This window comes from Rattus norvegicus, chromosome 6 (assembly GCF_021556685.1).
Source record: "Rattus norvegicus strain SHRSP/BbbUtx chromosome 6, alternate assembly SHRSP_T2T, whole genome shotgun sequence".
In the NCBI taxonomy this organism is placed as follows: Eukaryota; Metazoa; Chordata; class Mammalia; order Rodentia; family Muridae; genus Rattus; species Rattus norvegicus.
The window spans coordinates 129865106-129889226 of record NC_141539.1 but is presented as its reverse complement, the minus strand read 5'-3'; the positions used below and the strand labels follow the sequence as shown (position 1 = coordinate 129889226).

The window sequence follows — 24121 nt, the reverse complement described above, 5'->3', positions numbered from 1 at the left end:
TAAGTAGAGTCAATTCAGCGTGTTCTGCGTTGGTTAACAATTGGGATCTGGAGCCCTGGTGAAGGATCCGGCTCATAAAGAGACTCAAAGATTTGTTGATGTTACTTTCATGCAGTAACTTTGTGTCAGAAACTTGGGAGTTATTTATAGTCTTTGGAGGAGACAGGATCAGGTAAGATATAATTTAGGGATATTCAAAACAAAACAGACTATAAAAGGGCAGAGGTTTCCAAATTAGTGTCTGTTGCCAGAGAAATATATACCAGGATTCTTTTTTAAAATTGTGTCTGTGTGTGCCTCTGTGTGCCTCTGTGTGTGTGTGTGTGTGCCTCTGTGTGAGTGTGCCTCTGTGTGTGTGTGCCTCTGTGTGTGTGCCCCTGTGTGTGTGTGTGTGTGCCTCTGTGTGAGTGTGCCTCTGTGTGAGTGTGTGTGTGAGAGAGAGAGAGAAAGAGAGAGACAGACAGAGACAGAGATAGGAGATAGAGAGACAGAGATAGAAAGACCTTGGGTGTGTTCCTCAGATCACCTGCACCTTTCTGTTTAAGGCAGGCTCTCTTATTAGCAGGACATTTTGCCAGGCAGGCTACACTGGCCATCAGTCTCCAGGGGTCTACCTGTCTCCTCTTCCCATCTTGTCACCTCTGGGATGTCAAACATGAGCCATCGAGTCATGTCTAGCTTTTACATGGGTCCTGGGGAATCAAACCTAGGAACTCAAGAGTTATAAAACAGACACTCAAACCACTGAGCCATCTCCCCAGTCTTAGACCACGATTCTTGATAGAGTCTGAAAAAGAGATCTGTGGATGCCTGACTTGTTTGGTATCCTTGCTCATATAGGAGAAGGAGTGCTGCTGGTACTGGAAAACTGGGGGAGGGGCATCCAAACATGGCAGAAGGGAGCACAGATCCCCTCACGGGGACCATAGATCTTACATGAAACACCATGATAAGCAAGTGTGGCAGAAACTGCCCTGCCCTTGGGTATCAGGGAGCTGCCCTGACAGGACAGCTGGCCAGCCTCAGGATCCCTCTCTGCCTACACTGTCTTCTTACCCACAAGCAGGGTGGGATCCCCTAATCACTAAAGAGCATGGCCACCCATGCAGAGGAGGAGAGGCTGTCTGTAGGTTAAATTACACCCGTGTTTTTCTTCTGCACCCACCTAAGGGCATCTTTCCTTTCACTTGGCCTCTGTAGTTACCCCCAGGGTGCGGAATTGCTGGATCGTTTTGCAGATGGAATCTCTATCCATCCTGGAAGAGCAGGGTGGATGGATTCTTACTTTTCTTCCACAGCAGTCAACGCGCCTGGGTCTGAAGTGGTACCCAAATTCCCTCCCACTCCTGTCGACATACAACTCTGCAGTAGATGCTGAAGGTAGGTGCCAGGGATTTTATGTAATGACACACTAATTATTACCGCCTATTAATTAACATACTTCTGGGGTCAAATGAGGCCACTAACGTTGTAAACAAGAGCTGGCTCTCGGACTGTGCAGGCCATCTCCGGGAGGCAGGTTGAGCTGGAGTTGGGTAAGATGCTCTCTCCTGATGTAGGAAAGCCCATGGTAGCCCCTGAGAACTCACCTTTTTCAAGGATGTCTCAAAGATAGGTGTTTCTGGGGGTGCCAAACATAGTAAGGAAGCTGGGAAGGGGCAACTTGGGGGCAGTGGTGAAGCAGGCCTCCCCTTGGATGAGAAGGGCAGCAGGAGAGCCTGCTAGGGTTTTCCTGCCCTGTCCTATCTGCCAGAGAGTTCCTTTCCAGGACTGTGCAAACAACCAAGGCTCCCTGGCCTCCTCCCCCAGGGACCCCTATTCCTGGCTCCCTTGTTCCCCTGCACCTTTGAGCCTGCCTTGCTCATGGCCTTTGGCTTTCCCTCACACCTGCGTGAGACCTGCTGCTTTGGAAGCAGCTGCATGTGCCTTTTCTGCCACTCTCTTCTTCCAACCTCACCTTTTCTCTGTCCCTCTGGAGTTCCTCCTCCTGCTCTATTGAACAGATCTGGACTCGGCACCTGACCCCATCCCAGACTCAAAAGCTGTAAAATCCCAGCCAGTCAAAGGGCTGAGAGGCAGGAGGAGCACAGATTTGAGGCAACTTAGTAAGATCTGTCTCAAAGTGAAAATGAACGCTTGCCCAGCACATGCCTAGAACTAATCTCAACTCCGTGTGTAAAACAGCAAGAAAACATTTTCTGTGTCGCCAGACTCCTCCTGTGGGAGCCCCCAAACCAGCTGGGGAAGGCACCATAGCCACTTCCACCCCCAACTCTGCTTGTCTCCTCCATTCTGAGACGTGCCACATGGAGTCCAGACTAGCAGATAAGTAGTAAACTTCCGATGGGAGTGACCACTGTTCGAGTCTTTACCTCGCCTCACTCCCAGAGCATCCCATTCTAGCATCCACTCCAAGACCTTCCACCACATTCCTCATCTGCTAGACTACGATGATAACAAGGCTGATCAGAAAGACTCACGGACATGAGGGGAGGGACCGGGCTTGTATCAATAGATCAATCAGGGCTTACAAGTGTAATCAGAAACATTCCACCCCGCCCCAGCAGACATATGTCCCTTCTGTCACTTGCTCAATCCTGCTCCTGAGGACTGTGCTGCCTGCCCCAGGAAGGAATCCTAGGCAGTCCCCATGAAGTCTCCTGCTCACTCTTATTTTTTTTATAATGATTTCCTTTATTTTTTTAAGATTATAATTACATCATTCCTCTCTTCTTTTTGTCCCTCCAAACCCTCCTATATGCTACTCCTTGCTCTCTCTTAAATTCGTGGTCTCATATTTTCACTTTCATACACACACATACATATCTCCTGTTTTCAGGGCTGACCATTTGGTATTTCTTCCCAGGGGAAGAGAATTTCCTCCACTCTCAGCATTCCTTAGTGACCTATAGTACTCTATGTAGTGACCTATAGTTCTCTATGTAGTGACCTATAGTTCTTCTTGTACTGACGTATAGTTCTGTGTAGCGACCTATAGTTCTCCTTGTACTGACCTATAGTTCTCTGGATAGTGACTATAGTCCTCTGGGTAGTGACCTATAGTTCTCTGTGTAGGGTTGAGGCCTCTTAGTCTTTCCCATTCACTTTAGCATGTTTCTTGTTGCTGTCTTGCTCAGCTCATGTTTAGGAAGTCTTGTGGGTGAGACTTTTTATGGATGTAGCTCTTGGTATTTGTAGGAGACCCAGTCTCAAAGCCAAATCCCTGACTCCCTTCTTTAATGTTCCCCTGGCTTCTGTAATCTTTGGGACCCCCTACTTTAATGTTCCCCTGGCTTCTACAATCTTTGGGACCCCCTTCTTCAATGTTCCTTGAGTCTTAGGTGCCAGTGTTGTTACGTAGATGTAGCCATTGGGACTGAGCTCCACAATTCTGCATTTTCATTGTCTGAGGTTCTCTGTAATGGTCTCTATCTGTTATAAAGAGAAGTTTCCTTGATGTGGGGTGAGGACACTTATTAGGCTAGACTCTGGAGAAGGGTGTGTGGGATTTGGCTGGGTAAAAAGGTTGGACGAGGCATGTGGGGGAGCCTCTTTCTCAATCTTAAATATGTCTCTGAGGCCAGTGGTCCCCGAACTCAGATTAGTAAATATGTTCATTCATTGTAGTAGTCAAACTCCTACCAACTTCAGTCGCAGCTGAAGTACCTCTTCCTCTTTGGTGATGGCCTGATGCAGAGGGCACAAAGGATTCTGGGAACTCTCTAGCTGGAGTCCGGTTATCACAAGAGTACATGGCCTGTCATCCTCTGGTTCCACAATCACTTCAAAAAGCCTCTTAAAAAGTGACATGTGGGGGCTGGAGAGATGGTTCAGTGGTTAAGAACACTGACTGCTCTTCCAGAGGTCCTAAGTTCAATTCCCAGCAAGCACATGGTGGCCCACAACCATCTGTAATGGGATCTGGTGTGTCTGAAGACAGCGTACTCACATACATAAAGTAAATAAATCTTTGAAAAGAATGGAAAAGATTGACATCTTTTTCCTGTGTGTATACGTCTGTGGAGTGCATGTCAGGTACCATCTATCTGTTCTTTTGAGTCAGCGTCTCTTCGTGTCCTGGGACTTTCGAACTAGGCTAGGCTGTCCGGTTGGCCAGCAATTTCCACAGCACCAGTGTTACAAGCATAAACCACCACACCCTGCTTTTTCACAGATGTCCTGGGGATTGAACTCTGGGCCTCATGCTTGCATAACCCTCACTTTACTCAATAAGCTGCCAGCGCAACCCACCCTTCCTTCTTGACAAGATCACGTACCCCAGCTGAACTCAAGTCTGCAATGCCCCTGCTTCTGTCTCCCGAGTGCTAGAGTATCGGCTTTGTGATTTCCCTGGAGATTTCTTCTGGGTGAGTGAAATTATCCTGCTGTCCCTAAAGCTGGAGAAAGCATGTGTCCCACCATCTGAGACCTCGTCACTTTCGGATGAGAGAGAAGTGCTCTCCACACACCATTCCACCACCACCCTCCCACCCCAGTTCTGTGTTTGGGGATTCTCCAGGCTTTTGCCTGAATAATAAGTGGATGCGTGCATCAGTCAGTTAATCAACTCATTGATCACAAATGCTCAATGGGTTGTGAGAAGTAAATCTTCCCCAGACTACTTGGCCCTTTACGGCTACCTCAGCTGAGCAATTTTAGTGGGGGTCTTGGCGATTAAACTAAGCCAGGGAATTTGTCAGCATAAAAATTTAATCTAGACTGTTCTACCCCATTCACCCTGAGCAGTGGACAAGATGTATAATAGAAGATGTGGGGCTCACATTAGGTCAGCACAGCACAGCATCCCAGAGCCTCTGCTCTCAGCAGAAGCCAGTGCTCTGGGTGTGGTGGCTATCCTTCCTTCTCTCCTTGGGTTGCCATTCTTGTGATTCCTGAAGTCCAGCTGGTGAGGCCACAGTGGCTGTGGTACAGGTCCTGTAGGGCAGTGTGCATGCCTTACACATGGTCATGAGTCGGGTGCATTGCCACTTCTCTATAATCAATAATCGTCAGACTTCCTGGTCTACAGTATTCGATGGCCGATGTTCATCTCCTCTTTCCAGAGCAGCTGACACACTTAATGGACATTTCCTTTGTCTTCAAGCACACCCTTCACTTGCATTCTGCCCTCTCCCTCCTTAGTTTATCACTCCCCCTACTCCTCTCCCCTCCCCCTTCTGAGGATATTCATGATCAATCTAAATGGATTCAGAAGCCCTTACCTGACTGCCTACGGATGGTGGGGAAGACCTGTCCCAAGTGTGGGTGGTCTCCAGATGTAGTAAGAAAAGAAAGGGGAAAACAAAGGGACGCCTAACTTCTGGCTGTTGCCTCTCCTGTCTGATCTCTGAGTACAAGAAGAAACTCCTGCCTTTCTCCTACTGACCTGATCTCTGCCTCACAGCAGGCGTGAATCATGGAGCCAATAGCTGACCAATCCATTTGAAACTGGGAGCTGAAATACAAGATCTCTACCTCAAGTTGTTTCGAATGTTCGGTCACAGCAAGAACATAAACAAAACCAGAAAACCTAACACCTTCCCAATAACTCCCTCACCTCTCAGTCTCCTTTGTTTCCTTCCCCTCCTTTTCTCTCCCTCCTCCTTCCTCTCTTCTCCCTCAGTGACCTATCCACCCTCAAAGCATTTGATTAACACCACTCTCCAACTCTCTTCAGAGCCTGCCCCACTGCCACCTCTGGTTGGAAGTGTCAACAAACTGAAAGCAAGACCACTTTTGCTCACCTCCTGATTTATCCACCCCAGCCACTGGCCTGGCCTGCCTCAGTGTCGATCCAAATATCCAGGCCACTTTCTTTCTCGCCTCTCTCCCATCCCTCTCCTACATCAGCAGATCCCACAGGCAGTAACTTTAAGGTGTCTCTGGAATCTGCATTCTTTTCCCTACCCCGACCCTGGCCCAAGTCACTCTCAGTCCTTGCCTGGGTTTATTTCTTCACCGGCCTCCTCATGGCTTCACCCTGCTGCATTTTCCTCCACACAGCAGCCAGTGTGATCCTTCAAGACAGCAGATTACATTATGCCTTTCTTCTGCTCACAACTCTCATCGAGTAAACATCTCAGGATGTAGCTCAGTGGTAGAATACTTGGCTAACACACACAGTGATACCCATCAGCATCACAATACACACAAACACACACACATACATACAGATATAAACACACAGAGAGACACACACATATAAGCACAGGAACACACAGGCATTTACACATACACAGATACACACATACAGACACACAAACACAGACATAAATACACACATAGATATAAACACAGGACACATACAGAGAGACACACACAGACATAGATATAATCATGTGGATACACAGATATATACACATAGACACACACACAGACACATACACAAACATACAAACAAGATATAAACACACAGAGAGACATAGATATAAATGCAGTGACACACACAGATATAAACACATGGACACACAGACATATACACATATAGACACACACACAGACACGCACACAGACACATATACATTAGCTATAGCCACACACACACACACACACAGAGACACAGACACAGATATAAACACATGGACACCAGACATATACACATACACACACAGACACACACACACTAGCTATAGCCACACACACACACACACACACACACACACACACACACACACACTGCCTATAGCAATGACAGTATAGATGAATCCAGACACAGATTAGATGAACCAGCAAACAGGTGCTGTCTTCATCAATGGAAAGTCCCTCGATAGAGTTATAACTGGCAGTGGTGTTGGGAGGCAATGGGAAGTTGGGAGGCAGAGGGAGAGTTTAAGGGAAGAGGCCACTATGGGGGACATGCTTTGGAAGGGTATTACTTGTCTCCACTGCCTCCTTTTGCTTGCTCTCCTGGTCCTCTCTTCCAGCCTGTCAAAATGAGCAGTTGCACCCCACCAAGCCCGGTCACCATGAAGTCCTTCCTGCAGACCAGAAACAGTGGAGTCAGCTGATCACAGACGGTAAACTTTGAGTTGACTCTTCCAGGCATTTAGCACAGCAATGGGACACTGACCCCATAACCCATGGTCACATGCCCTTTTATTACTGTGTCTTCGCCTACTCAGCCTTCCGTACAGGGTTACAACTCACCTAGGGCAGCCTCCTCCTGTTTACTTACCCCATGCCCTGTGCCTAGTACAACCACAGGCATTTTTTTTTTTTTTTTGGTTCTTTTTTTCAGAGCTGGGGACCGAACCCAGGGCCTTGCGCTTCCTAGGTAAGCGCTCTACCACTGAGCTAAATCCCCAGCCCCTGACCGCAGGCATTTTTAAGACTCTCCCTGTGTTTGAGCAAACCCACCTGTCCTCGCCTTCCTACATGCCCACATGAAGAAACTGTCCCCAAAGTCACATCCTCTCCCATGACGACCAAGCTCCTGGGGGAAGGGGAGCCACCTTTCAGAGCCTCACAGAGCCCTTTCCTCAGTGCTACTTGCACTGGTGAGGTCTAACTGGCCACTGGCCTTTGTGAGGCCTCGTGCCATCAGTCCTTGCAGGGGCAGCCAGGTAAACACCATCATTACTGTTTGTGGAAGAAACTGCAGGCTAAGCAGTGTGGGGCTTGCCCAAAGTAACTGACTGAGCTACAACTTCCATTTTTCTCATCCTGAAAGGCACTTCTGACCCCAGGTCTTCCTGAAATGCTTAAATACGGATGGAGACTGTCTGGTCCTTGTGTCAACAAAATGTAGGTGTGACCACTGTGGTAAAGGGCGTGTCACTTTTAAAGGGGACGGAGGACATGGCCACAGAAATATTTCAAGGGAATTTACATAGAAGGAAGAGAATTAAAAACAGCCCTGGCTTCTACAAGGAAGTAGAGATGTGGTTTACAGCACAGCGTACACAGAAGCTTCTGGTAGGGCGAGAAAGATGAGGGTCTTGTGTCAAATAACCTCACACGGTACAAAGGTCTCGGGGTGTGTGCCTAGCTCACCTAGGTTCCCCAGAGTGGCAGAGGCAGTGTGGTGGGGGAAGGGCTAGACCAAAACACAGCACAAGTCATTCAGGTTGCTACTGTCTAGCCTGGCAGGGGGTGGGGGTGTGAATCCATGGTGACGAAGGAGATCAAATGAGGAGCCAGGTAGATGTGCGGAGGCCAGCAAGGGGTGGCTACCATTGTTCTAGGAGAGATGGGGGCAGCACAGTCAGGAGGTCATGGTGGGCTATGGCTTTTATTTTATGTTTATGTAAATATGGCAGCTTGATGTGAGGGAAGTGGGAAGTTAAGAGAGAGCTAAGGGGACAAAGGCTTCAACTGGGCTGGCCAGGACTGCAAGCCCACTTGAGGGGTAGAAGACTATAAAGAAGGAAACTTAGAGCAGTGGGTCTCAATCCTCCTAACGCCATGACCCATTAATACAGTTCCCCATGTTGTGGAGACCCCCAACCATAAGATTATTTCATTGCTACTTCATAACTGCTGCTCTTGTCATGAATCGTGACATAGATATCTGTGTTTTCCAATGGTCACAACCCACAGGTTGAGAACCACTGCTCTGGAGGAAAAACCCAGCAAGAGGAGGTCTTGGGGACTGGACAAGCTGGCTAGGAGTCCTGAGGACAGCTGCCGTTTGAGGCAGCCATGTTGTAGTAAGAGGACACATCAGTGTGTGGCAAGGCCATTAAACCCCTGAGCTTGGCTGAGGTGCACTAACACCGTGCCCCATTGGGACAGGGCTGTGGAAGGGGAGACCTGGTAGGAAAGGTGGGCTTTTGTTATGCAGCCAGATTCGGGGCTGTGAAGAGTGGAGAGAAGTCGGCCCAGTTGCACTTAGTGGTATTAAGCCTGTTGTTCTGGTGTTTGCGGAGGCTGAGACCAGTTCAAGGCCTGCCTGGGCAACTTGGTAAGGGTCTGGCTCACAATAAAAAGTAAAGAAAAGCAAAACCTAGAGTTCGGATATGGCTAAATGATAAGGGAGTGGCCCAGCATGCACCAGGCTCTGTGGTCCTATCTGCTCTAGAGGCTGCAGCTTCCAGAGTGGGCCTGAGGAAGTCCCCTTGTCCAGAGCCCGCCCTCCCTCCATGACAGCTGCTGCCTCCTGTGGGCTGAGGAAGCCTGGTGGCAAGGTCAAGGCCACCCTGTCCCTTGGAGTAATTGAGGCTGACAACAGTATTTTGTGTCTCACGAGGACGAGTGGAGATCAAAGGCAGCATGAAGGAGCTGCTGCGACAGGCTGGAATTCCCTGGCAATTCTGAAATTACTGAAATTGGCCACAGTTGCTGTTTCCATGAACACTGCTGGCTCCCCGACACTGTGGAGGGATGAGGGTCTGACAGCGGGGCCAGAGGGGACCATGGCGGGCCTGATGGAAGCTCATGCTGACCGTGGGTCAGACTTCAGAATGGATTACAGGTCTAGAAATGACTAAAATGGAGTCTGGAGCCTTCTTGGGGTAGAGAGGAATCAGAGGGCCTTGAAACCTGCAAGCCCTGGAGGAAGTGAGTTCCAGAAACTGGCTGTCATGGTGGCTGTAATTGCCTCTCAGTAGAGGTGCATGTTGGTTCTCTGCCCCAGGAGCCTGACCAGAGGGTCACAGCATGAACATCATGCCTGAGAAAACCACTGGCCAAAGGGCCATGAAAGGAAAGGAAATCAGACTCTGAGGCCCCGCTGGTATGAGAGACTACTCCTGCCTTTCTAGGATGGGATCTGGCGGACCAGTGCTAAAGAACTCAGACAGCCTGATAGTGACTTTCAGGTCAGCACTCAGGCTCCAAGACTCCAAATCAGCCTGGGGCTGCTCTCACCTACCCCTCCCAACCCCCACCTCCCCATCTGCTACCTCAGATCCTGAAAGCGTCTGCTGTGAAGGGAATGTTCCTCACAGAATGTCCCTGCTCCATCAGTATGGCACCATTATTAACTAAACCAGGAAGCTTATTTAAGCGAGGCCTCAGAATTTGCTTTTAAAAGTGCATGATGAATTGAAGGCTTGAATAGCAGAGTCATTTGCTGACAGGAACAATCGAGATATCCCATTAGCTCTGGGTGGAAGGGGCCTGTGCCTGTGCTTCCACTGGATGCCTTCGTGGAGCATGGACCTCTGGGGCTGCTCCATGGTGACGGGCAACATCCCATCAAAGGCCTTTGCTGGTGCTTTTACCCCTCTTCAAAGGCTTTCGCTGTGGCAAAGCCACCTCCAGACCACCCTGGGCACTGGAGAACAGTGTCTGCCCGGGAGCCTGATGATATATGGGGGCCCTTGTTTTGACTCAGTTACTCATTAGCAGGATGATGCTAAAGAATCACTTCCTGCTGTTCAGATTATGGCAGACCCAAGAGGCTCCTGTTAGGCTTATGGATTCTTGGGTAGAGGGATGGAGCAGAACAGAACAGGCAGTGGGAACCCTTGGGATTGTTCCTGGATCACTGCTCTGCCCTCTTAATGGACAAGTCAGCTTCTTGCGTTTTTAATACTGCCTCCCTTTGTTCAAAACTGAAACAGCAGGAAGTGAGGGACTGCCCAGGATGGGCTGAGCTGGTCTTAGTTCACTCTGTGGCTATAGAACATGGATTCTGTGGTAGTTTAAAGGATGACCCCCATAGGGTCATATGTTTAAAACTTGGTCCCCAGTTGGTAGAACTATTTGGGAAGGATTAGGGGGTGTGGCCTTGTTGAAGGCTTTGAGGGTTCAAAGGCCTGTGCTATTTCCTGTTAGCTCTTTCTTCCCTGTATGTATTTGTGGATCGAGACCTAAGCTTGTAGCTACTGCTCTAGAGGCCTGCTTGTCTGGGTATCGCCATGTTCCTTAACCATGGTGGTTATGGAACCAACCTCTGAAAGTGTTAGTTTAACTGGTAGTTAAACTTCACTACCAGTTGCCTTGGTTACGTGTGTTCCACAGCAATAAAAAAGTAACTAAAACAAGCCTCTTTGTGGAGAATCCCATCAGCTGGTCCATTCCCAGAAGTCACTCACTTCCCTACAGAAGTCAGGACGCTTGTATCAGCGGGAGTGGGTATGAATGTCTGACAGGCAGAATCAACATCAGCCTATCAGCCATTTCTCTCTACACAACAGAGACAATGCCTCTCTCTCAAAAGCAGGGTACAAAGGTATGAGCAGCCATGGGCCTGGCCATGGTTCTGGATGCTGCCACACTTTAACAGTTCTATACATTGTGGTGACTCTCTCAGTCATAAAATTGTTCTGTTGCTGCTTCAGAACTAATTTTGTGAGTGTTAACAAGTCATCATGTAAATTTCTGATACACAGGATATCTGAATATGTGAGTCCTGTGAAAGGATCGTTTGACCTCCAGGGGGTTATGACCCACAGGTTGAGAACCGCTGCTGTCACGTGTCATATAGTGTGGTGACAGCCTCCCTGGGTCTGTGGCTGTTACACCGGCTGTGTACTCTTGCTTTTGGGACTGGATGCTTACAGGCATCTCTGAGCTCAGAAGGTGTTTCCTTCCATGAAGGAGAGAGGTGGACATCTCAATATTTATATCATTCTCTCCCCTTCACTTTGGTCTGCTGTCCATTTGGGGGTGACTCAGAGAAGTTCAGGGGATCCTTCTTACTACAGGTGTCCTGAAGTCATGGTGACAGTCTGAGTCATTAGCTAATGGGGGCACCAGGTCCCTGTGGTCCTCACGAAACACCCCCGTGACCTCTATACCCCACACGTGTTTCTACCTTCCCTTTAAGGGAGTCTTACCAGGATCCATTTGAGGTGTTCCAGGGCACTAGATGCTGGCACATGGCCTTCCCTCAAGCCATCTGACAGGTATAACAATGTAACTTTGCTTTGCTTGGAAGAGAATGGTTCTGGGGGCTGGAGCACAAATTAAACCAAAGAGAAATAAGGCGATGTGTGATCATCCCATCTCAGGAATCCTCCCAGGTAGCCATTGCTGGAAACCTATGCCAAGTAACCTCCCAGAGAACTAACGAGACGCCTGTCATCTGCCTGGGACCCTTCACTGTAGTTAGCAATTAACAGTTCAAGAAAGAGCAGGCAGCGATCTCTTCTAGTGAAGCCAAGTGGCCAAACCTTGCCTCCCTCCTAATGCAGTGTCTGCTTTGTGAGAAGGAGGGAGAAAGAAGGGGAGGGAGGGAGACAGAGACAGAGAATATACATCAGCCTTTGCCACGAGTGTCAAGCATAGCTCACTCATGGATATGGAACCTTAGGCCAGGAACAAGCTGTTATTTTGCAACTGAGGCTCCTAAAACAAAGCTCAGACCCAGGATAGTCCCTTTCTTCCTCAACCACATACTCCCCTGTGATAAAATTCTCGAGGGCTATCTCAGGGCAAACGGCAAGTGGTAAGAGCAAGAATGAGGTCGTGAATGAAGCTCGGTTTCCCCAGTGGCAGATCTGCATCAGCCATCAGCAGGGTGCTGGGTGCTGCCTGGGAGGGAGACAGAGCCTCTCCTATCTGAATGTGCCAGGCTCTGGAACACACATGGGAGCATGGGATGGCCTACCAGTGCTGGGGCACCTCCACGTGGCCTCCGTGGTTGGCTTACTTGGGCTCTTCACAATTTGGTCTCAGCATTCCAAGCACCCAAGGTGAACAAAAGTCTATACGTGTGAGTGCTATTTGTGTCTTTGTGTGGGTCACACTAGCCAATGACCATAGACCAAAGCAAGTCCTCCCAATGGAGACATGAGGGAAGGCCTCATCCAGGTGACAGAGTTCCTACAGCTGTGTCTGTCCCCACTCACCGGGAGCACCTCTAGCAGAGACACACTTTCTCACTGTGGCACGACACTGCTATTACTGAGTCCTTCCACATCAAACTGCCCTTTCTTTATGTCCCTGGTGGCAGAGGCAGGGACTGGCATGGGACCACCTGTGCCCTGCACAGCGGCTGACGGCTGACGGTGAGTACCAGCGAGTCCTGGTGAAAGAAGTGGCCAGGGAAGGAAGTAAATGAGGGAGACTGCAAGAAACCCTGAGAAGATGGAGACATTCTCTGACAGGGACATGTGGGGAAGTCTGGGTGTCCTGTGCACCCTCCCCATTCCTGGAAAGCTAGTCTGACACCACAATGGACTCTTCTGCCCACAGCTAGATACTCTTCCACCTTCCTGATTCTCAGCTCTTGGTTCCTTCTACGCACATCTCTAACTTCCTTCCTACCACAGGCGCCTCTCCCTCCCTCCCAGTGTCACTGTGACCCAGACGCTACACCCCTATTTGCTGCCTCATTGTCCTGAGCGTGTGTGTGTGTCCCCTTATATCACCACTGAGCACCCAGCAGCCCCCTGAGAATGCACAGGATTGGGGCATGGATTCTGCTATGAAATCCATGAGCCATGAGGTCTAGATGCTTAGTGGCCACAGTTGTCCCATATCCTGTCAGGATCAAGTAGAGCCGAGAATCCCCCACCTGTCCGCACACTGCAGTGAGACCATGTGTTCCTGAAGTTGGGGTTCCATTCATTTGGGAGAAGTGGGTTCTCTTTGTGATGGCGAAAGGGCCCTGCTACTAGGGACATGCCACCCACGGTGCCTCTCGTGGATGGGGATGCTGGAGAGGGGAGCCTGACCTCAGGACCAGAGGTCTGTCAGGAGCCAGCCTCCTGCTTTGCTGAAGGAGTTCTGCAATGATTGGGTCGCAGGGCAGGTGATGTTCGCGTGGGCAGTTCTTTCCAGAAAGGTTGGTATCAAAAAGAAACCTGTTCTTAAAACAGGGCACAAGAAACCAGGCAGGCAGCTTAGGATCCCAGTGAAGTACCAGAGTCCTGCTATCTCTGCTGTGGATGGATCTCCCCAAGCCCCTCCTCCCTCCCATCCTCTCTTCCAGCTTCCTGCTAAGGCCAGTGAATGACCCCAAGGGTAGAGGAACTGGTTAGAAAGAGAGTCAGTTCCCAAGTTAGAAAGAGAGGGAGAGGAGGCAGGGCTCCCACACAGCCCGCAGCGACTAGTGCCAACTTACTCCAACATTAACGCCACGCCACGTTGCGGTCCACACTGCTGGTGGTGGAGGGGCCTGGTTACCTTTGACCTGCATCCTAGGGCAAGCCCTAAAGTGAGGCAAATATGGCCCTGCTAACCTGGCACCGGGAAGGTTTGGCTGATTAACAAAGGAGACACTGTCATAGGACTTTCTGTCAGTGGGTTCAGCAATACCTTAAACATGGGGCTGGCTCTGAGACACACTGGAGGATCCTGCAGGTCCAGCACCTGCACCTGGAGAGGGGCCACCCAGTCACAGCTGCTCCAGGCCATAGTCACTGCAGAACTGAGGATACCAAGGTCACTGAATGAGTCAGGATCCCCTGCCACCAGGGATCTCTGAGTGACATTAGTCTGCCAGAGCAAGCAGACTACAGGGTCCTTGCTGTGTACCTACTATGTATAGGGAGCAGCTCTGCACATTATGTGTGATCATTGCCTCTAAAACTCACTGTGACTCCCTTTCACCAGGACAGAAGTCCACGCCCACCCAAAGCTGCACAGGAAGGAGGTGCCGGGGCTGGGGTCCGAATCTGTACAGGCTAGCGGTCACCGCCTGAGTTCCACACTCGGTCTGGTCTCCACTCTGCCACTGAGGGGCCTAGACAGCGGGCCTATGTCATATCCTGCTGCTGGCTTCCTCCCTGGGTACTCTGTCTGGATGGAGCCCTCCTGTCTGACACCCCAGCTCATGGGTATCACGTACGTCCCAAATAAAGAAATGTGAGCTAACAATCACTGTTCTCACTCTCTTCATGGTCGTGTTTGTTTTGCAGCCACCGCTGACTGATACAATAGGAAAAAGGCTTCCTTAAGAAGAAGAAGCCTGGTCTAGATGAGATCAATCTATAGGAGTTCACCAAAGAAAGTCAAGAGAAGATGAACTCCCCTGTGGAGGAAGGAGCGAGCGACTGTGAAAGCCAATCAGTAGGTGGACCCCCACTGTTGTTCTTAACAGAGTCTTAAACATTCCATTTACCAGTGAAGAGTCAGGAGCCAGATGCTGGGGTGAAAGCCTCAGAGGGGCAGAGAAAGCACCCAGCTGACCTTGCTGCTCAGCCAGCATCCCAAAAGGAAAAAGCTCTCCTTCTCCACACTAGCCCAATAAACCTTCCAACTGAGCATCCCTCCCTTCTCCTTCCTGTGTGCCTCACTATCCCTCCTCCTGACTTCCTCCCACTCTGTCCATTTACTTCAATGTCCACCCCGTCAGCTGGTTGCTTTGTTCCACTTCTTGATCTGTGGTTGATTTTATTTAAGACTGCTTATGATAAACGCAAAGCTCTTTGACTAAAAGTGTGTGCTTGGGATGGGCACACGATCTTGGGGTTCCAATATCCTGTGACACGGGACTCCCTTCTTTATCCACCCACAAAATGGATAAGTTGGTCTGTTAGAACGACCCACTCCAAAGTGTGTGACCAGACTCCAGTCAGAAACCAAACACACCCAGTCTTCAAGGGCTGCACCTTACGCGCCTTCCCCTTCCTCTCTGCCTCCAAGGCAGATCTTCACCTTGGCCTCTGTTATGTCCCGTCACCAAGAATCGGGACATTTTAGCCAACAGAATCCCACAGCTCACACTGCTGTGTCTGGATTCTCTTTGCTTCATGGTATGGTCGTGACTGATCGTGTCTTCCTGCCTCCTCAATAACTAGGACTCTGTGATGTGTCCGTTCTCCTCCCAGTGGGAGTCAAGGTATTCAGGCAACCAAGGATGACGGGATGGGCACTTTCTCAGATATGTTTCACATGTTTCATACCCTCCCTCCTCCCACTCTGGCAGGGTCTCATATAGCCAAGGTGTCATGGTTTGTATGTCCTTGGCCCAGGGAGTGGCACTATTTGAAGGTGTGGCCTTGCTGGAGTAGGTGTGTCACAGTGGGTGTGGGCTTTAAGACTCTCATCCTAGCTGCCAGGAAGCCAGGATTCTGCTAGCAGCCTTCAGATGAAGATGTAGAATCCTCAGCTCCTCCTGCACCATGCCTGCCTGGATGCTGTCGTGCTCCCACCCTGATGATAATGGACTGAACCTCTGAACCTGTGAGCCAGCCCCAATTAAATATTGTCCTTATAAGAGTTGCTTTGGTCATGGTGTCTGCTCACAGCAATAAGACCCTAAGACGTAAGGCTATCCTCAAACTCCCTATGTAGTTGAGGATGGCCTTGAACATCAGATTCTCTTGCCTCCACCCTCAAATGCTGAGACTAGAAACCTACCACCATGCCAGCTCATATGTTTGCTAGGATGGGAACCCAGGGCTTCATGCACACTTGGCCAGTACCCTATAGCATAAACCATATCCCCGGCCCTCTCAAACATTTGAGGGAGGCTTTGAAGAGTTGTACGTAAGCAGCTCTTTTGAGGAACCAGCAGAGCAGATAACCTGGGAGAACAAAGTGGGTGAAGGAGGGGGAGGGTCATACATGGCAGGGACTGTAGGCATACCAATGTGGACTGGAAGCTACCTTCTCTAATGATGATTTAAGATCCCTTGCTGGGGAGGAGGTTGGAGACCATGGGAGAAGGAACCCTGATAGTCAGTGGAGGGAGAGGGAAGGGGTCCCAGCAGCTAGGACAGGGGACTCTGGAGACACAGGACAGTGCTGGGTTCTGGGTTCTAGGACTCCATAATGGTATCTAGCACTTTAAAGCATACATATGTTTTCCACTGTATATTAAGTATCTCTTATACAGTTCCAGTGATTGCTGAGTTTGAAGCCCACCCTCCACAGTTCCATTGGCCTGGACATGGGCCCTGGAACTAGACTTCTCTTGTGTCTGTCTGTCTGTCTCCCAACTCAGTTGCTGTAGCAGCTCGGTGGTGGGGTGGGACTTTCTCCATATGCTTGTATTTCTACCCAGTAAGTAGGCTCACACTGTGAATGAATGAATGAATGAATGAATGAATGAATGAATGAATGATGAATGAATGGTAGCTGACTTGGCGGCATTTGGAATTCAGGCAGAAGCTGCCAGGCTTCTTCTGACCCGCCTCAGATGAGCATCACGGATGCCATGTTCTTCTCAGGCAAACCATGAAATCCAGCCCAGGTCCAAGGGAATGCAGGGACTCCCACATCCCAGGAGGGTCAGGGTGAAGAGCCAGGAGGGAAAGTTAACCAGTCAGGTTGGCGTAGGACAGATAATGGGGCAGAGAAGTCATCACATCAAGTGGCTTGATACTGGCTTAACTTCCTTTGCCCTAAGGAATCTCCAGGCAAATCCATTTATACTGCAAGGAACATTGTAGTCATAGGACACACAACTACATGTTCATTGATGGTCCCTTAGGAATCTAGCCCTGGGAACGTCACAGCTGATTTAGTCTGTGCAGATGCACGTTAAGACAAATGTGCCAACAAGGTACTCGCCAGGATGCAGGCAGTATCCCTTCCTTATGCCATGTACAAAGTCATTGTCCACAAAGACCCTGTTTAACAATGTGAAGCTATTTGGGGTCCTTGGGCATCTGATTTGGGGATCTCCCTTGGATCTATGCAGAGCCCTCTGTTCCTGACCTGGAGATGAACTTGCTCTAGTGAGCTAAGGTCAGAAATCAGCAAAAGTGCTCCCTAGAGAGGACTCTGCCTTAGACAGCCCAAGTGGGAGCTGCCTAGTTCAAAGCTACCATAGACAGCACATGATGATGGGGGAGCTTCTATACCCAGATGCTAGGCTTGAGTCTCTTCCTGGTTAAAGCTATCCAGTGACCTTGGGGACACTGTTAAACTTCTCTGGCCTTAGTGTCCTCATCTCTAACATCAAAACAGTAACTGCACCTCTCCAGAGAAGTTGCTGGGGAGGGTGAATGACGTTATAAATGCCCTATACTGGATGCTTGGCAGCAGGGAAGCCTAAACGCCAGCTGCACAGGTAAACAATAGACATTCAATACAACTAGAAATGGCTTCTCCTGTCAGAGAACGTGAACTCCAAGGATGAGCCCAGGAGGTTTATGGGTACTGGTTCTGACTTCTGAACTATCTTTCCTGGGATTCTCAGCAGAAAACCTTGCTTCAGATTTCAAAATGCCTTCCCCCCCAAAAAATGTCCATTGCTGCAATGTCATTGCAAACACCTGGTGGTGGGGACGTTTCTCTCTGTGCAGTTTTTTAAGCCCCCGTTCTCCACAGTACATGTAACCAGTATGTCCCTCTTTCTGGTGGTGAGGGTGAGGGTGATCATTAGTTTTTCTGGAAAATGTACACTCCTTAAATGGAGTTTTTATATCTAAAAAAAAAATGAGCTGCTCTGTCCCCAGGGAAGCAGCCTTTGACTATTCAAAACTGGGAGGAATGAAGGGTTTTATTTGTGGAAAGTGGAGCATCCGGTACCATCTACCTAGGGAAGCACAATTTTTTTTTAAACCACCCACCCACACCTCTGCACACCAAAAAAAATTAATAAAATCTCAGGGAACACATTAATCTTGAACATTATAGGCAATCTCCCAATGCACGGGCACTTCATCTTCCAGATATGGTTTGCTTTGAGCCGTTGAAACAACCTGGGTCTCAGTGAAGATCTTTCTGAGGATAAACGTTTCTGAGCTCATACCTCAGCAGGCAGAGAGCGTGAACAGAGGGCAGGAGTCCAGAGAGGCTATTAACTTGCTTGGGATCACACAGCCAACACAGAGCCAGGCCAGGAGAAACCTGTTTCCTGTTGCATTCTCCTGTGCCCTCTGGCCTGTTGCTTGCCCATGGAAGAGACCCCGCCTCGCCTTAGGCTCCTGGACTCTGTGAGGATCAGGAGTCAGTCATTAATAAAGTTTAAGCATCACTTGTTTGTGAATGCTTGCAACTGTTATCTCTTGAGCATCAACTGTCTACCAATCAGCTACATTAGCCGATACAAAATAGCCCAACGTTCAAGGCATTTTTCCAGGAGTTTGTAGTAAAGCGGGTGCTACGTTAGGATCTAAGTGTCTCCCAGAGGTGTTTGAGTAAAAGTGTAGCGCTACCCAGAGGTGGCTAATCTTTAAGCAGTGGTGAGGAGTATTCAGGTCACTGAGAGCCTGTCCTTGGAAGGGCTAGGGACCCCAGCTGCTTGCTCTTCCCCTCACTCTAGCTCAAGTGGTGATCCGTTTTAATTGGTTTTGCTTGGCCCTGTACATCTACCATGATGCATTGCTTTGCCCAAAGCAGCAGGGCCAACCAGAGACTGAGACCTCCAAACCATGAGCCCAAACCCACCCTTTCTCTTCCTAAGCTGATGAACTCAGGTAGTTGGTAGGGTAACAGAAAGTTGGCTAACATGGTGGGGATGACAGACAGAGAATGCTAGAAGCAGAGGTATATAGACGTGGAGCTATAGGAGTCCCTAGCCAGGCATCTGGGGCTGTCAAATCTTCCATCTAAGTAGTTCAAGAAACTATTTCCTCTGTTTTATGGAGGCTGCCACCCACTCGCTAGGTTGCCTGCTTCGTATCTGCCATCTTCCACAGCACGGTTACTGGAGCCAGGAAGAGCCTTGGTTAGTACCCAAGGCTCCTATCTCAGTGCTGAGGTCACACCGAGGAGACGGCCATACCATATACAGGGCCTAGCCAGGGGAGACACTCGACCAAGGTGCATTGAATGAATGAGGCCAAGGGTATTTATGGCACAGTACAGCCTGGTGACATCAATGCAGACCCCTGGCTAGGAAATCTCTTGGTCTTCTTTTTTAAAACAATAATCACTAGCCGAGTGGCTACGATCTGCTGACTTTGAAACTTTTGTCATTTGAAATTTGTAAAGTTTTATTCGGATTTTTTTTTGAAATATGTTTCTGCCAGCGTTCAGGCTGGACGTTCCTGAGGAAGGGATACTCTACCTTGGCGCTTGTGCCTGCTTCTCCATGGGGTGTGCTTTGCCATGGGATCTATGCAAGCATGCCATGATTGCCATATGCTGCTATGTAGCCAAGGCTGGCCTCAAACTCAGTCCTTCTGTCTGAGTCTCTGGAATTCTGGGATTACAGGCTCTAATTACTCGTCTGGGCTCCCAAAGGTTTCTAGCATTCTGATTAGTATAGTGATTTTGATTGAGGTAAGAATTTTAAACTATATAAACACACACACACACACACGTACACACATGCACACACATATATTTTATATATTAATATTAATACAGTATCACCAAGTGTTAGTGTAGCCTATGACTCAAGTCTTTCTCTAGTCATACTGGAAGACACTGTCAGTCAGGAGTGAGTAATACAGGACAAAGGGTTCAGTTTCGAACCTAGAGCAGGCTGTTAATAGACTTAAGTTCTTCTGACAAGGATTCCTACCTCTTTGACCTCTAGCATCCCTTCTGAGACTGATGAAGGCTGTCTCTACACATACAGGCTGTTGTGGTTTGGGTGAGAAGTGTTAAAGGCATGGTTCCTGTCTGGTGGGCTTTGGTGAGGCGATTGGATCTTGAGGGCTCTGATCTAATCAATCAATTGATCCCTTGATGCAACTGGTCCCTTGAAGGATTCACAATATGGTGGCCTCATTGGAGGTGGTAGGAATAGAAGACAGGCCTGGAGGAAGTGAGTCACCAAGGATGTGGCCTCCTTCCTGGAAGCCCTTCCTCTTCCTACGTATCACTATGTGGCTAGCTTTCTACAACTGTGATGTTCTAAGGCTCACTGCCACAGAGCCAGATGACCATGGAAACCTGCAAACCCGTGAGCCTAAGTAAATCCTTCCCCCAAGTTTTGCTCAGGTATTTTGTCATAGCAATGAACACACAGGGGAGTGGCTGTTTCCAGAGGGGGCAGCTTCCCTTCAGTTGGGCCCCTCCCACCCCTCCCAGTGGGGTTGAATCCACATGCCAGTCATGTAGGCTGGAACACAGACAGAAACCTGTATCTGACCTTCCTGCCTGCATTCAGCAGTCCCCAGAAGCAGGGGTCACGAAGGTCACTCACTGGGCCAGATCAACTAGAAATCCTTGTGTGGGCCAGGGAAGGAGGCTGGATTCAGTGCTGTCTAAGCACTCTGTAGTTCTCCAAGTCTTTCCCTTCAGGAGACGTCAGTTTTAAACAGTGACCAAGATTCTGGAAGAACTGGAAAACATCTAGAAAGATCACTTGTTGGGAACATTCAGGAAGTCAAGCCTGTAGACAGAGTACTTTTCCTTTCCCAAAAATGTCTAAAAGAGAGAGAGTACTGTTCAGTCATGCAAGAGGCCAAATGCCCAGTTTCCCCCAGAAGTCCACACCCTCCAGAAGGCTGGACATGCCTGAGAAAGGGATACCCTTTCTTGGCGCTTGTGCCTGCTTCTCCACGGGGTGTGCTTTGTCATGAGAGCTATGCAAACATGTCTCGATTGCCTTCTGAGAAGTTTGCCTGAGCCCGGTCATGAAGGCCAGCCGTTGGTCATACCAGCCCCCCTGCTCTCCAAGCTCTGGACTACAATCAGGGCCATTCATTCACGGTACTTGCGGCCTTCCTCTGTGCCAGGCACCGTGCTTCATGTTCAAGTGGAGAAAAGGCTAAGACTCAGTTGTGTTCTTCAGGACCTCACGGTTGATGGAGGAAAAGCCACTGTGTAGACTTGGGACTGCAGGCTTCATGAGGTTATACCAAATAAGCCCAGGTTGGCACCAGGCAGGCCAGGGTGGTGGAGAAGGTGCTCTTGGGGTGAGTGAGATTCAGGGGACATAAGCTGGGAAAGGGAGGAGCCCAGATGGTTTCATAGGGGACGAGTTAGGTAAAGGCCTGGAGGTGATGTGTACTCACTATGGTGATGACATCATGGTGGGACTGAGTGTCAGGGAGGGATGGCCCATAAACCAGGAAGCTAGGGAGCTGGAGGGATCGCCCTTAGTGCTGCTGGGTTTGGAATCTAGGACCTTGTGCATAGCTGGTGAGTGTACCAACACTCAGCTACCCTTAGCTTATTTGGTCTGTGGTAACTGGGTCTTGTGAGGACAGCCGGGGTCCTACGAGAATGACCTTAATTCCTTCTGAGGGGAATTTATCAATCGAGACCTAAGACCTCTCATGAGGTCACACCTCTTAGGGCCCACATAACCTCTCGGATCACCATGCTGGGACCAGGTTTCCAAAACACGAACCCAAGAGGGACAGAGCACACTAGACCACAAGCACTGGGAGTAGCCAGAACCTGCAGAACTCATAGCATTAGATCAAAGTGGAGAACTATGATTGACAGGTGAAGGTATAAGTCCAAGGACCAATCAGAGAGACCAGGTGAGCTCCTGATGCCTGCAGAAGTCCTGAATTGGTCCTATTCATTTAGTGACAATTTAAGTGCTCTTAGGGGCCAGCCTCACAGTCAGTTCTGGCTCCCAGGCCATTTGGAAAACCACCTAAATTTCCTTCCATTTTGATTCAAAGGAACATCTGACCTATGGTTGGTGCTTAATCAGTGGTGACTCAGGCCCCTCCCCGTCATCCCTGAGAATAGGCTTCATAGTTCATAGTTTCGCGACAGATAGCTTATTCTTTTCAGGTTACTTTCAACCACAAGCTGTTTCAAGACATGTCCTCTGTCATCCATCTCATGATGGAGACAAAGCTGGCTTTCTCAGTACTTTGCTTTGTGAAGGCAACCATTTTCAGCCCACAGCAATGAGAGAAAACAAGTTTAAGTGTGGTGCTTTGTGGAGGAGAGGTGAAACCATGTGTGTTAACTTGACCTGATTCAATAAAGTGACTATGAATCTAGGAAGGGACAAGGTGGTCTAGTCAGAGCCTCAGGCACCCATGATCTCCCCTCAGGCTACTCTGCTGAGTGGATGCCTGGCCCCAGCCTTTGGGGTCTGGGGGATTGGGGAGATGGGCCTCTTTTCCCTTTAGGCTCAGCTTCAGGGTCAGGCTTTAGGGGGTCCTTGGTGATGTCACCTTCACCCTGGCTCCTTGCCCCAAGCTGACATTATCCTCCTTTCTGGAGCGCACTTTGATCTGTGATTGTCATCTCAGCTGCTTATTGGGTTAAACATAGATGACTTAAAGGTCTCTCATCCCTCCCCAGGGCCGGCTTCATCCAGGAGACACAGGCCTGTGGCCTTCATCTTTGTTTGCACGTTGCTAGGTTTTCCACAGACAGGGCAATGGGCAGCCTAGGGGAGTCTCCATACTTAGAGAGCTCTGTGCACTTCTCCTGACACTCATTCTACAAATGGCATACTTTATTTCCTGGTAGGTAGTACCTGAACCAGGAGCAAGACACTGGGACTTGTGTACCCTCTAAGTCATTCCTCACTTTAGACAAACTCCCAGATTTTCTGCTGGCAAATGGATAAAGGAGTCCCGGCTGCAAGTACAGAGGCCCCATGGAGCCCCAAACAAGATTAAATTCTCAGGTTAAAAGACACAGGGGCCCAGAGTGGGAGCCACAAAGGCCTGTTCTGTCTCAGGTATCCCAGGATGACCTCAAACTCATCCAGGTAGCTGTGAATGACCTTGAGTTTCCCCTGCTGCCTCCATCTCCAGAGTGCTAGGACCACCGATTGTGCGAACACCCCGTTTATGTTGGGCATGGGATCGAACTCAAGGCTTCCTGAATGCGAGGCAAACGGTACCATCTGAGCCACTGCCCAGCCTGTCCTTAGGGTTTCAATAAAATACCAGATTTCTTGTGGCCAAGATCCCAAAGGTACCCATTTCTGGAAGGGGAGCTGTTTCTCCCAACAGCTGGAGAGAACCGGAAGTGGCCTCTAACCTAAACCGAGGAAGGAATCCCCCTCCCACCACCCCCTCACCCCCTTACCCCCTGCCGATCCCAACTCTTGTGCTATTGAAACTTCTTCTCCAGATCACTTAACCCATCATCACTCACTTTCCGTGGTTCTGGGATCAGAGCTGGACAGGGTTTCGATCCCTTTAGCAGGGAGGTGATCCACGCATAGGAGGGGTTCCTACTGTGACTGAGAAGGGTCTCAGAGGGGCAGGATGGGAAAGAGGCAGACATCCTGGACCAGCTCCTGGGGCACCCTGGCTTGCGTCACCAGGCCCACCGCACCTCAAGACATCACAATCTATGATGAGGCGACCCCCCCGCGCCTCATCACTGTGCGTTTGCGACCAAACAATCCAACCAACACCCACCCTGCTTGTGGGGGGAGGAAAAAAAAGGAAAAAAAAAAAAGGACTGTCCTGAGGCCGGCTCCTCCCGCCCTGCCCCGCCCTCTTCCCTCCCG

At 49.5% G+C, this 24121-nt stretch overlaps 1 long non-coding RNA gene across 5 annotated transcripts; it reads right to left on the bottom strand.

Moving 5' to 3' along the window:
- Positions 1-4691: 4691 nt before the first annotated feature.
- On the bottom strand, positions 4692-24038 carry LOC102555497 (uncharacterized). Of its 5 annotated transcripts, XR_015622555.1 has the most exons (10): positions 23761-23905; positions 14149-14260; positions 13955-14042; positions 13566-13694; positions 12738-12913; positions 11724-11840; positions 6876-6977; positions 5942-6017; positions 5387-5455; positions 4692-4935 (listed from the first exon to the last, which is right to left on the bottom strand). It is a non-coding gene; the product is annotated as an uncharacterized LOC102555497 (long non-coding RNA). The 5 variants fall into 5 exon arrangements; XR_015622552.1 differs by lacking the exon at positions 5387-5455; XR_015622554.1 differs by lacking the exons at positions 5387-5455; positions 13955-14042 and having other exon boundaries at positions 23761-23906.
- Positions 24039-24121: the final 83 nt, after the last annotated feature.